We start from the raw sequence: 13919 nt of genomic DNA on the forward strand, positions 1-13919 counted from the left end.
CTTTCAACCATGGTCTGTGGTCGGGTAAAGATAAGGCTTACAGTCTGGGGGTTCCGGAATCAATAAGTGATATTATTGCTGAGTTGGAAGTGAGGATAATTGACGGTTATTGGAAACCGATATGGAAACTCTTATTCTACAGAATAAACAATGCAGAAAAGATGTGGATTTATGTTTATTTTCTTTATTCAAGATTTATTGCTCTGTTAACATTTGATATTTTTTGTAGTTATTTATAAATAGGTTTCTGATTAAATTGTACAATAGCAAGCCTCAGTTATATTTCTTATTGACAGATATATTGCTATCAGAAATATCGGTACTGGCATCAGTCTGGCTTGAGTCTGGATTTGTTGGAGATAAGCACTGTGATGGGGTCTCTCTTAAAAACTCCTCAAAAGAGTGTGAAAACACAGGCGTAGTCAAAAAGTGTCGTTTCCAATTTATTTTCAGCCGGCTCTCCAGGGTGCTCTCGTGGACATTTACAAGAAATACTCAAAAACAAAATACTTTAAAATCAAATTGACAGGAAAAACTCTTGTCCCATGCTCTTTCATGATGTGAGACCTCGTGCAAAGGCAAACAACTCCCGACAGCTCCTGACTCTGCTTTTTGTGAGACACAGTTGCAACTCAGCTCCATTTCAAACCCAAGTTTCATGATTTAAAAGCATATTCCAATATGAAATCTAAACAGGAGAATAATAACAATAACCATGAAGTCCATACATGTTGGAGTCATGCACAACACACAGTTTAGTGGTCCTTTAAATGAATCCTCTACCAGTACACAAGCTTCCTATTTCTTCTCTTCTCAGGGCCAGTAGGCATGGCGGCTGCTGCTGCCGTGGCAACCGGCAAGAAAAGAAAGAGGCCTCACATCTTTGAATCCAACCCCTCAATCCGCAAGAGGCAGCAGACCCGACTGCTCAGGTGAGCTTCAAACACCAAGGACACAACTTGATCCCCCTTTCCTGTAAAACAGCTACGATGCCAGAAATGTCCCTTTCAGCACCTTAGATCGTTGTGCACTCAGGAGGTGGTGTACTGTGTTGCTTCTATTCTGAAGCAGACAACAAATGCCGGTGTTTGTTTACAGGAAACTAAGAGCTACACTTGATGAGTATACCACCAGAGTGGGGCAGCAGGCCATAGTGCTGTGCCACAACTTTCTGCCCTCCAGGTGAGGAAGTATAAGAGCATATTGTTGGAGGATCTGGAGAACGCTCTCGCTGAATCAGAATCAGAATCAGAAAGTATTTATTGCCAAGTAGGTTTACACCTACAAGGAATTTGCTCTGGTTATTGGTGCATACAATGAACATATAAACATAAAAACATAAAACACAATAAAAACAACACACATAAGAAAAGCAATAAAAAGAAACATATTTACTCACTATTTACTTCTTATTTACTCCCTTTTTCTAATATTTATATAAAGTAACATTTATTTAGACATAAACATATCTAAATAAAAAATATATAATAGATAAAAGAACACGCCCCGCCAGGTGGAGACATGGCCTCAGAGCTGCCCGCCCCCTCACCTGTCTCTGTGGATAAGATGACCCAGCTCAGGCTCCTTACTCTCTTCTAATCTATTACACTTCAACCGACCAAGTAAACATCATCATATATGCCGCAGCGTACAGATGCTCCTCTCTCTTTTGCCACCAGAGGGCATTAGTTGGAAACTAATCAGAAACCCAGGTTATTTCGTCCTTTGGCGACTGCACAAATCATTTCCATGGCATCAGTTGTCTCTCCTTGAACGTTGCAAAAAACAAGATCGATCGGCTTGAATCTAAATCACAGCTTCAAACCAGTGTTGCAGTTGTTCAGATAAATCTTCGGTCGTGTGTGTTGGAATCAACTGGGGAGAGAGAAATTAGCAGTGTAGGAGATCACACATATTAAGCAAGATGGTTTTGTTTTTCTATCTCATTCGTTTGAACCATTTGAGATGAGCTTTATTGATAAACTCAACCATGTTGTGCACAGTTTACATATTGCAGTATTATGATAAGGACTATGAGCTACAGGTGTTATCTTGTTAATGTGGTCTGTCGTTTGCAGTTCTGTCTTTATTAAATCCTACCTTGATAAATATAGTTTTGGTTCAATGTACCAACTTCATATTATGTACATGTTGTATTGAAAACATACTCTTTCCAGTGGTATGATTGTTTTCAGAGTTTACTGTGTCATTCATGGGAAATATATACTTAAAAGATCGGTGTGAAATAATTTTTAAGGTCTCATTACGTAGACATTTTTTCAGACATGCACCTAATCAATGTAGATCTCATAGTTAAAACGTGCCGCATGAATAGTTAAAAAGTAATGACTTATAATGGAACTTTGACATTTTTAAACCAGAACTATAGTTTATAACTTTTTAAAGCCTCTAAGCCACCAACACACTAGTTGTTAGGTGCATTATCATTATTTACATGAAGTATACAGTAAATCAAAGATGGTCAGTCTGGAAAAAAAGTCAGAAATCTGTTGATTTGTGGTAGAATTACCTTGTAACTCCATAGTAGCCAAAAACCAAACATCCTAGCTGTATTGTTGCTTGATAATATTGAAGCAGTTATTGCCTTGCTGAATGGCACCTCAACATTTGTATATGTGGGAGGAGTGTTCACTTATTTGCCCAAATCATTTCAGCCCAGTAGTGTTAAAACATAGCATCTGTTTTAGGATGTTGCTTTGTGTGGCTTAGATCAACGCTATGTGTGCATTTCAGGGAACAAACATAATACTGGTTGAGGAAAAGCTCTCATTCTATCAAGGGTTTCCTTCAGGGGTTGGACTTTTCAGGAACAGTCGAAGGTGAAATATTCCCAGTCGCCAGCAGGGGGCACTGCACCGCCACGCATTGACCCGTAACTGCTGCAGAAACTTTGCTCTGCAGAGTCATGCCCGTTGATATGACACATTCATGCATATTTCACTGTGGGAACATTCAAAGATAACGTCCATCTAGTTCCCCGGAGCAAAATTAATCCACAATCTGTGCTGTGTTATCTTCCTGTGGATTATATGGAATTTAGGTTTGGTTGAATTTACTTCTTGTTGCAGAAAATAAATGTTAACATGAGGGTTAGAAAAAAAGGAAAGGCTGTATAGTGTAACCTTGAAAGTAAAAACTACATTGTGGTGGGTACGTTGTGTCAGAGCTGAGAGAGAGAACAGCTTCTTTGAATACACAGTTCTCACTTCATCGACTTTCATATTTTTTTTTCTATCTTCTTCTTCCTAGATTTTCTTGTAGCTCTATCGAAAGTTTGTAAAGCCTGATCCATTCTAGCTTTTAAGAGCTCACACCCCAAAAATCTGATTAACCACAAAATGTCCGAGATGCAAAACATTGCAGACAAAACCAGATTTTTGTATTTTCATCTTACGTGGGTGAGGGAACATTGCCACCTTACCTGCTGCAGAGTTGCATGAACAGACGTCTGCTGCTCAAACAATGTAGTGATGAAATGGTTTAAGTACCTCAGGTAATCAATAGTAGGAGTCAATATCAGCAGCTGAACATAGCAGTCTGGATGTTTATTGGTTTTATTCCTTTGCCAAACATACCACAGCCGAAAAAGAACATGTACAGAATGCAAAACCACACGTGTGACTGGGAGCAGTGGGGGGATTAGCTAAAGTGTGATAAATGCTAGTTGTGGAGTTGTAAATGCATCGATGCACTGTCACCTGCCTTGATGCTGCAGCTGAGGTTTCCAGGCGATCACACGACTTCACAGCTCTCAGGGGCTCAGATGTAGCCGCTGCACGTTTCCCCCCGTGTAGATCCCACTCCCCTGGGGGGGTTTGGTTGAAGGACGCTGTCAGTGATGAATGCTCTATGTAATCCAACAGGATATTTGATTGGAAGGGCTCCTTTTATTTTTCTGTAATTTCCCATTCAGCTGGTAAAGGGGATGCGAATAGATGCTGAATGTTTAGAATATACTCAACTTTGTATTGATTTCATCTCTTGGCTGTAGTTTTCCGTCTACCTGCTGCAAAGATGCACGTTTCATCATGTTCTCCCCCAGCTCTCTCTCTCTCTCTCTCTCTCTCTCTCTCTCTCTCTCTCTCTCTCTCTCTCTCTCTCTCTGTATTATTTGTGTTTTAACTATGAGGTTTATAAATACAAGATGGGAACAATGATTTCAAAGCAGTGAATTCAAGAATTTTAGAGCGAATCTGCTGCTGCTGTGTGAGACGGGAGGAGAGGAGTGAGTGTAGTGTTTTCATTACAGATAATCAAGTCAAGGCTTCGCTGTTATTCTTCAAGCACAGCCTGTTGTCAATAGAAACAGGAGTGTGGAGAGGGTTTGATAATAAAGGGCAAGAAAAACGGTGAAAGGGAAGGCAAGCGGAAAATGTAGAGTAACAACCATCGGTGAGCTGTCTCTCACTGTGAATTGTCTCTCGCTCCCCCCTTATGACGTGCTGCCCTGCTTAATTGGAAGTGTAGTGCATGTAATGAACCTGTTTATTGACTTATTATTACACTATTCCCTGTTAGCAAAGTGTTATTGTGCGAACGTCCAGGACAAACGCTAAGCAGAGGAGAATGGAGGGAAACGACTACATGAGGGACAATTGCAATTCTAGTATTGTGGTCATGAATCTGTGCCCTTTGAAATGCTGCAGGTGCACTTTGATGTCTCCTCACACGCGCTGATCACTGGGACCAACATAATTGGGCCCCTGTCGGCTTGTGTGGCGCCGCGAACGCTCGTTTTAACGCCTGCCAAACGAGGGAGTGTTGCCTCTCCAAGCCGGGCGACCGTGCATCCTGCAAGCTCAGTTTTTCATCGCAAGACTGAACATCACGAGCAAAGCAGAAATTGGGCACTATAGTGGCGTCCAGAACACCTCGTAAAGGCAACTTCTAGTGTGTGAAAAACAGATGTGACATTTCAACTGCAGGGACTGATAACAAGAGAATGTACACGACAAAATGTGAGAGTTTATCCTCACTGTGCTGAGTGTACTATATATTTACAGGGAGTTTCAAGGTGTTTATTGTTTGCTTGACCTGTGTTTGCAGCTTTCTATCTGAAACTGTACCAGTGACGTGCAGTAGTTGAGTGGTGAGGAGTGAAGACCTGGACTCTGTCTGCAGAACCCTGAAGCCACCGCTGTTGCACAAAAAGCTTTTCACCTGTTTATTCAAAGTTCATGAAGCTCGACTCAATAAGCAAAATCGCACCAAATCCTACACCGCTCTTCCTCGGGCACTTAACAATCCACAGGCCAAGTGTGAGGCCGATAAGATAAACGGTTCTCGAGACAGAGATTTCTGGAATTAGTAGATCGATTATTGGACCATGACTTGCCAGAGACAATTGTGGGTTGCAAAGAAAAGGAAAAGTGGAGGAGTGATTTGCTTCCTGCAGTTTCCGGTTTGTGTCTTTATTTTTCTGACACCTAGTGTTGCATCTACATCAACATTGGAGTACCACTTTCAAATTCACTAGTTCCAGTTTCTTATGGATCTGCACCAAATTGGACACTAATAAATATCAGTTCCCTGAATATCCCACATTTTTCATTAATTATTCTCTAAGAAATCAGTGAAAATGTTGAAACGCCATATCTTGCAACGTTAGAGAAAGTGGAAAATAAAATGCCTGGATCCACCCCCAATCCAGATCTGCACCAAAAATTAAAGGGTTCCTTCCTGACCCATACTGCATCCTTCCACCAAGTTCCATGATGATCCATTTAGTAGTTTTTGCGCATTCATCCAAAAAAACCCAAATACCAGTGAAAACTAACCCTCAGTATTGTTTGTAGGTACTCTGCAGTACCTCTGCTAAGGCTCACGCCCGGCACCCCTGATCCACTCGAAACCTTCCTCATTGACTCATCCCCCACATCTTTACAAAATGTCAAGGAAATCAGTTGAGTCGTTTTTTGTGTAATCCTGCTGGAAGACAGAGGCAAACAAAAATGGCAATGAAGACACAACTTCTTTGACGGAGGTAATAACCTGGTTCGACTTTGAGGGAGCGCATATTTTGACACCAGTGACTAACTCTGTCATACTTAATTGCACAATATTTTTTAATTACTTTTAATGAGCTTCATTAAGTTCTCACACACTCCTCTTTTGAGTTCCTTTTTTAAACGTGTAATAAGGGGAAGTGTCGTTCTCGTACTGAGCGCTTGTAGAGTACAACAGTGACACAAAGCGTTGTTTGTCTTCTCCTCGTTGTCCATGATGTTGTGTCTTAGTATATGTGTCACAATGAAATTCAGCACTTTACTCCACACTTCATTATCGGAGGAGGAACATTTGCCGTCAGTCTTTCTTGTATGTACAGTGTCTCTCGAGCCATTTGTTATCGCAGTCAATTGGGCTCCATCCACACCCTAACCAAGTGTATTATCTCAGCCAAGATTCCCTGATGCTGATCCATTTAAAGCTGGAGAAAAGGAGCTGACGAGAGGCAAAAAGTAACTCTGTTTTCAAAGGCCAGCCACTTTCTCTGTGTGTGTGTGAGTTTGTGTGTGTGTTCTTGTGCTGTCCTTTCTCTAATTGACCAGTTGCGGCTACGTGTTCTGCCTCCTTAAAACCCCCATTGATCCCATAGCCGTTTCACAACAGGCCTCACTGCTTTTCTTCTTGTACCCTCCGTTCCAGCCGTCCGTAACACTTACTGAAGCGGCGAGGGGAAAACGGTGAGGACTGTGATTGTCGAGTGAGGGAAAATAGACGGATTGCCGGGAGAAAGGGAAGCGAGTGGAGGAGAGAGACCAATAAAGAAGAAAAGGGATCATATGAAAGGACAAGATGTCTGTGTTTTGTCACTTTATGAACCCAAATAAACACTTGATATTTTCTGAATTAAGGATTACATTTGAGATTATATGGACCAAATCCTGCAGAACATGTGTGCCAGTTGCCTTGGAATAAATTGGTAGTGCTCCCATATTTCTTGAATGTCGCATTTAGGGACGATAACCTAACGGAGAACTTTTAATGCATTCTCATCTAAAGTATATAGTATTCAGCCTACCTGGGTGTGAAATGCACTAACCTCGTGATCTGGGTTTGGATCTTGCCAAGTTCCTTTTGTCACCCCTCTTGCTCGTAACTTTGTTGTGCCTTATAAAAACTCAACCTTTAAAAGCAAATAGAATTGGGATTGCCTTCAGCTTTGGGCTAAGGTCACAGAAGAGGATGCTTTCAGACCTGGCTGCCTTTGACTGCGAGCTCGAGCAAAGTCTTGCTTTACGAACTTCCATGTGTTTTACAGGGTCGGTGTGAAGATGGATCCCTGCCAAACATCCTATATGCTTCTGAGTGGCTCCGACTCGATAATGATAAATGACCTTTTACCTTTCTTGCTCCAGGACTCTACCGCGGGGTTCAGGGTCAAGGCTATTAAACCTGGCTTAATAAGCTGCTGAGTCCAGGTATGAAAGTTCAGAGTCGGCAAAGTCCGAGTCTGGACTGTCAGCAAACTTCCAGGATGAGATGAAGAGTGTGTCGCACGGTCTTCATCAAGAATGACACTTGCAAATTCACAATGTTAATCCTTTGAATTTGGGGTATATTCGGCACTTTTTAGTTCAGAGTTTTGTAGGAAATGATGCAGGCATCACAGTTAGCCTGTTAAAAGTGGAAGAAAAGGCTATTGCTGCTGAAGAGCCACTAATACAAACATGCTGGACGCTGTCTCCAGGCTTATTACCACATACTGTGTCCCATAATTTCATTTTAGCGTCCCTGGAGACACAAGGAATTAGTTGTGTTTCTCATCTTGGTTTGCACTGCAGATTGTCCTCGTTTGAGATTCATCACTTTAAGGATAATCCAACACTTATGTGTCATTGATGTGGAGCTCGGTGTAATTGTTGCTTTGAGTTTTATATTCCTTTGTTCCCACCAGGCCACTTTTGGTTTTGCTGGTGCTGCAGTCGGATTTGCTGCATTGCACAACCTTCAGTTTTATTGGCTAGATTATGTAAAACAACAAAATTTGTATCAAATACAACCTTCTGACTGAATTATCAGTATCGAGTAGCTTATTTGATTTGGATTGGTGACTATATTATCTCCAGAAAAAAGCATAGGAGGTCCATTATAGTTGAAATGTTCCTCTGTATTCGTTGTTGAAATAGCATTTGTGTCGACTTTGGTCTTCTGTTGTGACAAGTATGTGCATCTTGTGTGTTTGTATGTGTGTATGGCTTGAAATCTGTTAGAGTAAAGCTTTCTTCATGTGAAATAGGTTGTAAATTGCTTTGCTCCTGAGAATATACTAGATATCACTTGATGTTTATAGATGTGGTTGTTTTTTCACTATTCATTTGCATATAAACAGAAATTATTCGCCATTTGTAAAACGTCATGCATTCAGGGAGCCGTAAAACCATCTAAAGAAACTGAGTGTGTTTAATCTTCTTTGTAATTTAGATTCATTCTGTACATCCGACAAAGGGTATGATGCCATATCAGTGTTACTGTTACCTGTATGTAGAAAATTTGAAATGCAAATGGTAAAAAACACATTGATCCCCACATGTTTAGCACTGCAGTTTGCTCTACAGTGTCTTACTCCTGCGAGTCAATGCATTTTTAATGTGGACTTATTTTCAGCTGAATAATTTAGTGCATGGTCAGCAGCAGGGGTGATCCAGAATCCATCTGATGAGCAGAAAGAGCACAGGGGGTATATCCAGTTCAGGAAATTTGAATGGGCATTAAAATGCATATTGTTGCACTATGTGTACTATATGGATCGAGTCTATCGGGAGTCATGTTTGTAGATTTATGTCTTCGCTTGAAGCTAGATCTATGGCACTGTATTATATTTGGGTCTGTACATCAATATACTGTTTATTGTAATTATTTTGACTACTGTTGTAGTATTGTATGTCATGTTACACATTTCCTGTATCCAGTTCCTATATGAACAACTCTTCAGGTCAGTATTTAAATCTTTGTTCCAGTGTAATGGCACTGGGATAAATCAGAGTCTGTGTTCCTGGGATTGAAAATCTAGTTTCAAATACCTGGTAGTCCTGTTGGTGAGGGTTTGGTCCTGGGTCTGGACTTTCCTAAAAGTTTGTCTTAGATCAGCTATTCTGGGATTAAGAGGAGTTAGAGACGCAACCAGTTTAGCTTCACCTTTGTAACGTCTGTACTATGTAGTTGTACGACGTGCACTTGATATGCAGCTGCAACGTCCAAACAATGTGGGCTGGTTCATTTTCTCAGACCTAGGCCCCCTGTCGCAGCACACACACACAGGACTGCATTCATTTGTTTTATGGCATTAGAGCATTATGTAAATATGTACATTGTCAGTCTCAGGAGGAAGAGTGCCCTGATGGGTCTGAATGGAGCACCCGAGGCGTGCAATCTAACAGCTCGCCATGAATGCCCCCGCAAAACACATGTCAGTTTGTCACACACACACACACAAATTGACATCATCATGCAGGAAAGGATGTCGACCCATCTGCGCCAGGGGTAGACCCGTATGTCCGAGGGGTGGGGGTGGGGGGTGCAGTGGGGGTGCTCGGCCTCTTTTATTTACTATGTCCGCGCGCTCGGGAATGAATGTAGGGTTTGTGAATGGCCTGTTATTAATGAGGCCTCATTCGACGCAAGCGGACACCCAGGGCCGCTGCTTAGTCGCATGCCCTCAGCCGACATGAATCACAAAAGGCAGAGTGGGATCATTAGGCCCCCGGACGCCCGAGGGGTCCAGCACTTTAATCACGTTTGTGTAATGAATGCAGCTGCTGTGAATCACTGCTTATTCATAATGTCTCTGAAATGCACTTGTAATGTGGTATTAATGTTTCTGCCGCTCCGCCAGAGGTGCTGTGTATCTTTATGTGTGTGTAATTGAAGAAATTGAGACGGTGTCAGCTTTATTAGTCATAGACAGTGGCACGTGTTTCTGTTGGATACAGTGACAATGTTATGACGAGGCCTAAGGTCATGTACGATTGATCACCACCCTGGGATTTCCTTATTCTACCCTTGTGAGTATGAAATGAAAAATCACAAAATCTGAATGTGTGATAGCAAAATGTTAGAATAGGCTCTGACATGTTAGCTTATGACTGGGTGCCCACAGTAGATATAATAGATGTGGCTGTAGCTACTGTGTAGAAAGACACAACAGACTACTGCCACTATTAGTTTTAACTTGCTTATTCTCAGAGGCATTTCCTATTCCAGAGGTGGCATTTAAGTTCCCGGTGCCTTCTGCTGAGCGAGCAAAGTCTGTTCAAATGAATCCTGCCACTTCAGAGTCGGTGAATTGTACAGGACTAGATGAGAAGAGATTTGATTTTGCTTGGGTCACATCAAATCCGAATGGTCTTCCTGAGAACATCGTGTTCTGGCTCTTCTTTTATTGCCACCGCTTCCACTCATATCAAAATTCGACTATTTGTGTCCTAACTCATACTGTTGGTAACTGGGTTTGTTTGTTTTCATGTAACCTCCCTAAAGCATGCGTGATCAGCCTCCAAATGAAGGACCTTACTCCATTTGTCTTCCTCAGTGGGGGCTGTGCCAGTTCCAACAGTTTCCCCCAGCTGTTTGGCTTAACAAACCACCCCTGGCAAAATGCATGACACCCTCTCGTGGTTTTGATCTCTCTACGCCTTTGTGCTAGGCGGAGTGACGACATGTCTCGAATAATCTAAATAAAAAATGGTTAATCTTGTTATTAGGCCAGCCCTGTTGGGCCACATGCACTTCTATACATCTGCCTGTCAGCGTCTCCTTTTTCACTCTTTTTATGGTCATCACTGGAGCCAAATGGCACCAAAGGGATTTAGAGCAACTCTGCGCTGCCCTTCAACAATTTACATTAGTTTTAAGAGTGTCTTGTTGATCGCTGTCTCCTTTGAGGCCATTGTAAATCTGCTCTCTGCCTGTGCCAACGCATCTGCCTTCTTAGTATCGCAAGCTACAATTAATTCCCAGAAGGAGGATCAGGCCTAAATAAATCTCAGCTCTGTTTGGTTTGAGTCGACAAGTACATCTGGACTTTGTAAAGGATAGAGAGCAGAGGCCACTGTCTTAAATCCCACCTTTTGTAAACTGCAGCTCCGTTTCATGCAGACACAAGAAGGAAGTGTAACGACATCTGCTGCATTTTACTCTGGATTTCTGTCTATTTGCATATGCATAGGATGAATCATTGTTGTCATTTTAATGAAGGGGAGGGGGACTCCCTCACGGGCAAAAAGAGACCATTTTGATGGCAGACGTGCTTTCATGATCAGCTTAATAGGCTATTCTACCGGGGAGCGGCATCGAAGTGGAGCGTATTAAGAAAGTGGCTCATAAACTGCCTGGATCCCCCAACGCTCACTGTCATCATCATCGTCATTATCATCATCATCATCATCATTGTCGCAGACAGACAAAAAGCATTTTCAGTATTCTTTACCCTCATCATCTCCTCCCCCCGCTCACCCAGTTGTTTCATATTTCTGAAGCTGGGAGCGATCTGCTTAGTGTGTTAATGGATCAGAGTGTCGTGTGAAGGGGCTTTCAGGAAACCAAGGAAGGTGTGGACTGTCTAATCTAGGCAAGACTCTGACCAGCGTGACTCATAAGTGTTCACCTTCTCCTTATTATACTGCAGAAAAAAGTATATATAAAAATTGTTTTTTATTCATTTGCTTTCCCCCCCCCCCCCAAGGTCCCTTAAACCTCACCAAGGAACATTTACCAGGCTTTAGCAAAATGATCCTTTAAAGTGTTTTTAGTTTTAGGTCTCCTTATTACAACATGTGGTATTTTCTATTATTTAACTATGACTTATTCTCCCTGACCATTGCTGGCTTTTAACAGATATTAAAAAGCACATTGGTCTTCCGATCCCAAAACCCAACGGCTTTCTGCGCCAACTCACTTTGTCATTAACTGCTTCCCGAGGGGAACAGATTCAACACACGTCCTTTACTCTGTCTCCTAATCTGTCCTCAACTTACTTTGGAATAGAAACAAAGTGATGTGGACTGATAAATAATGAAGCATCACTATGTCAGAGGTGGAGGAAAGTTGAGATGAGCCTTAATAATGGAGCTGGGAGTGGAGCATTAAGGGTCTTCCACTGAGGTTAGTAAAGTAGTGCGGTACCACGGGCAGGGCCAGTGGGTAAAACTCAGCATCCATTAAACTGAAAGCAGCATCATTAGACTGAGAACCCAATTTGAGTTTTCTTTGGGTTCACACTTACTGTGTCTCAATCTCAGGAGCTGCATCCTTCAGAGGACGCGTTCTAAATGGGTTGAGTTCTGGGATAGGTTGGGAAGGGTTTGAAGGAGGCTATTGGTCTTCATACGCAGCCTCATAAGGACGCAGCCCCTGAATTGAGACACAGCTCTATTATGAGTGCATATCCCCATGCCTTATCCGCAGCATATCACAATGCCTGGTTCCATACTTTATTCAAACAGGTTACTCCTTTAAATATATTAAGTGGCAATGACATCTGACTATCAGAAACAAGTCATAACCAACAAGCTAAAGAGTATTTATTGTAAAAAAATATCCAACCTGTTGCCACTGATACTGTTTATCTCTGTTCTAAATGGCAGCACTTTGTATATATGGCAAATGCCAATGAGTGTGACCCAGCACTGATAGAGATGGTATTCAGATTTGGTCGGCAAATGAGTGATTTAAAAAAAATTATATTGTCAGAAAAGGTCAACACGTGAATGGGGAGCAATTCACTGATGTGTGCTAAGTACGTTGCTGTGTCCTTTTGATGTAGTGCGGCTGATTTAATTTGACTGATTAAATTCAGTTTTGATAGATACAGCTGTGCTTTTCCACTCAGGATATGAAGTTGTTTGGTTAAAGGGAAACTACCTCAATTTCCTATGGGCTGCGAGTGTTAAAGGTTAGGTCTCCACTGCATGGAGGTCAACAAGCCTCCGTGTTCTTAATCAATGTTTAATGGTAACTTCACCTCGACATCCACCTTTGAGACACTTCAGAAATGAAGTGAGCATTAGAGAAGCTTCTTTGAATGAGTACATATTTCTAAATTGATATTGCTTAAAGTATTCCTATATCATGCCTTTTAACTACAGTACAGTGTTTGGAGGTTATGGACTATCATTTTGTATCTGTGGGTACGGCTTCATGCTTTCTTGAGGAGATTCATTATTTTAAATTTGGGCGCAGCAGTGCCTAAAGTTTATACTTTTGTGTTGCAGCGTCTTTGAAAAGACAAAGTCCTTTCACCACCCAGATTGTAAGCCTTGGTAAATATAATTAATTTTTTGCTTTGGGAATGAACAAAGTGTGCACAGCCACAGTTTACAAATGGGACAGTTTTAGTTTGAAGCAGGTTCATATACTGTGCTATCCAACATTTAGGTTATTAGGAAGGTCTGTGATCTGTGATTGTGTGAAAGTAAAGAATTACCATTCAAAAGGACGCATCTGTTTTCTCTGATAAGAACAATGCAGTTTGGAAAATCGTGTCCTTTTGTGCACTTCCTATTTCGCTTTTGTAGAGCAATCGTGGTCAGATTATAAATTATTTAAAGTACACAAATACAACCATATACTCAACATTTCGGGACTTCAGCTCAGAAATTAAATGTTGTTTACAAACCCAGATTATCAACCATCGTAGTTTGCTTGCTTCGCTGAAAGTTGTCGGGCGCAGAGTTCAAAAAGTCAAGCTATAATGTCCCTCGACTCATTTGTGTGTTCATTTGCATTTTATAGATGCTACATTTTCATTTACACACTGCGCTTAGAAGTTAATCTCCACAGGGCTCGGGAATGAGATAGAGACATCAGGCCTGCTTCAAAGATGAAGTGCTGCTCCCTCATTGAGGAAAGACGCAAGTTGAAATAGAGGCTAAATAATTAAGCATCATTATAAAGGGCGT

This window comes from Pleuronectes platessa, chromosome 22, assembly GCF_947347685.1.
Source record: "Pleuronectes platessa chromosome 22, fPlePla1.1, whole genome shotgun sequence".
NCBI classification, from domain to species: Eukaryota; Metazoa; Chordata; class Actinopteri; order Pleuronectiformes; family Pleuronectidae; genus Pleuronectes; species Pleuronectes platessa.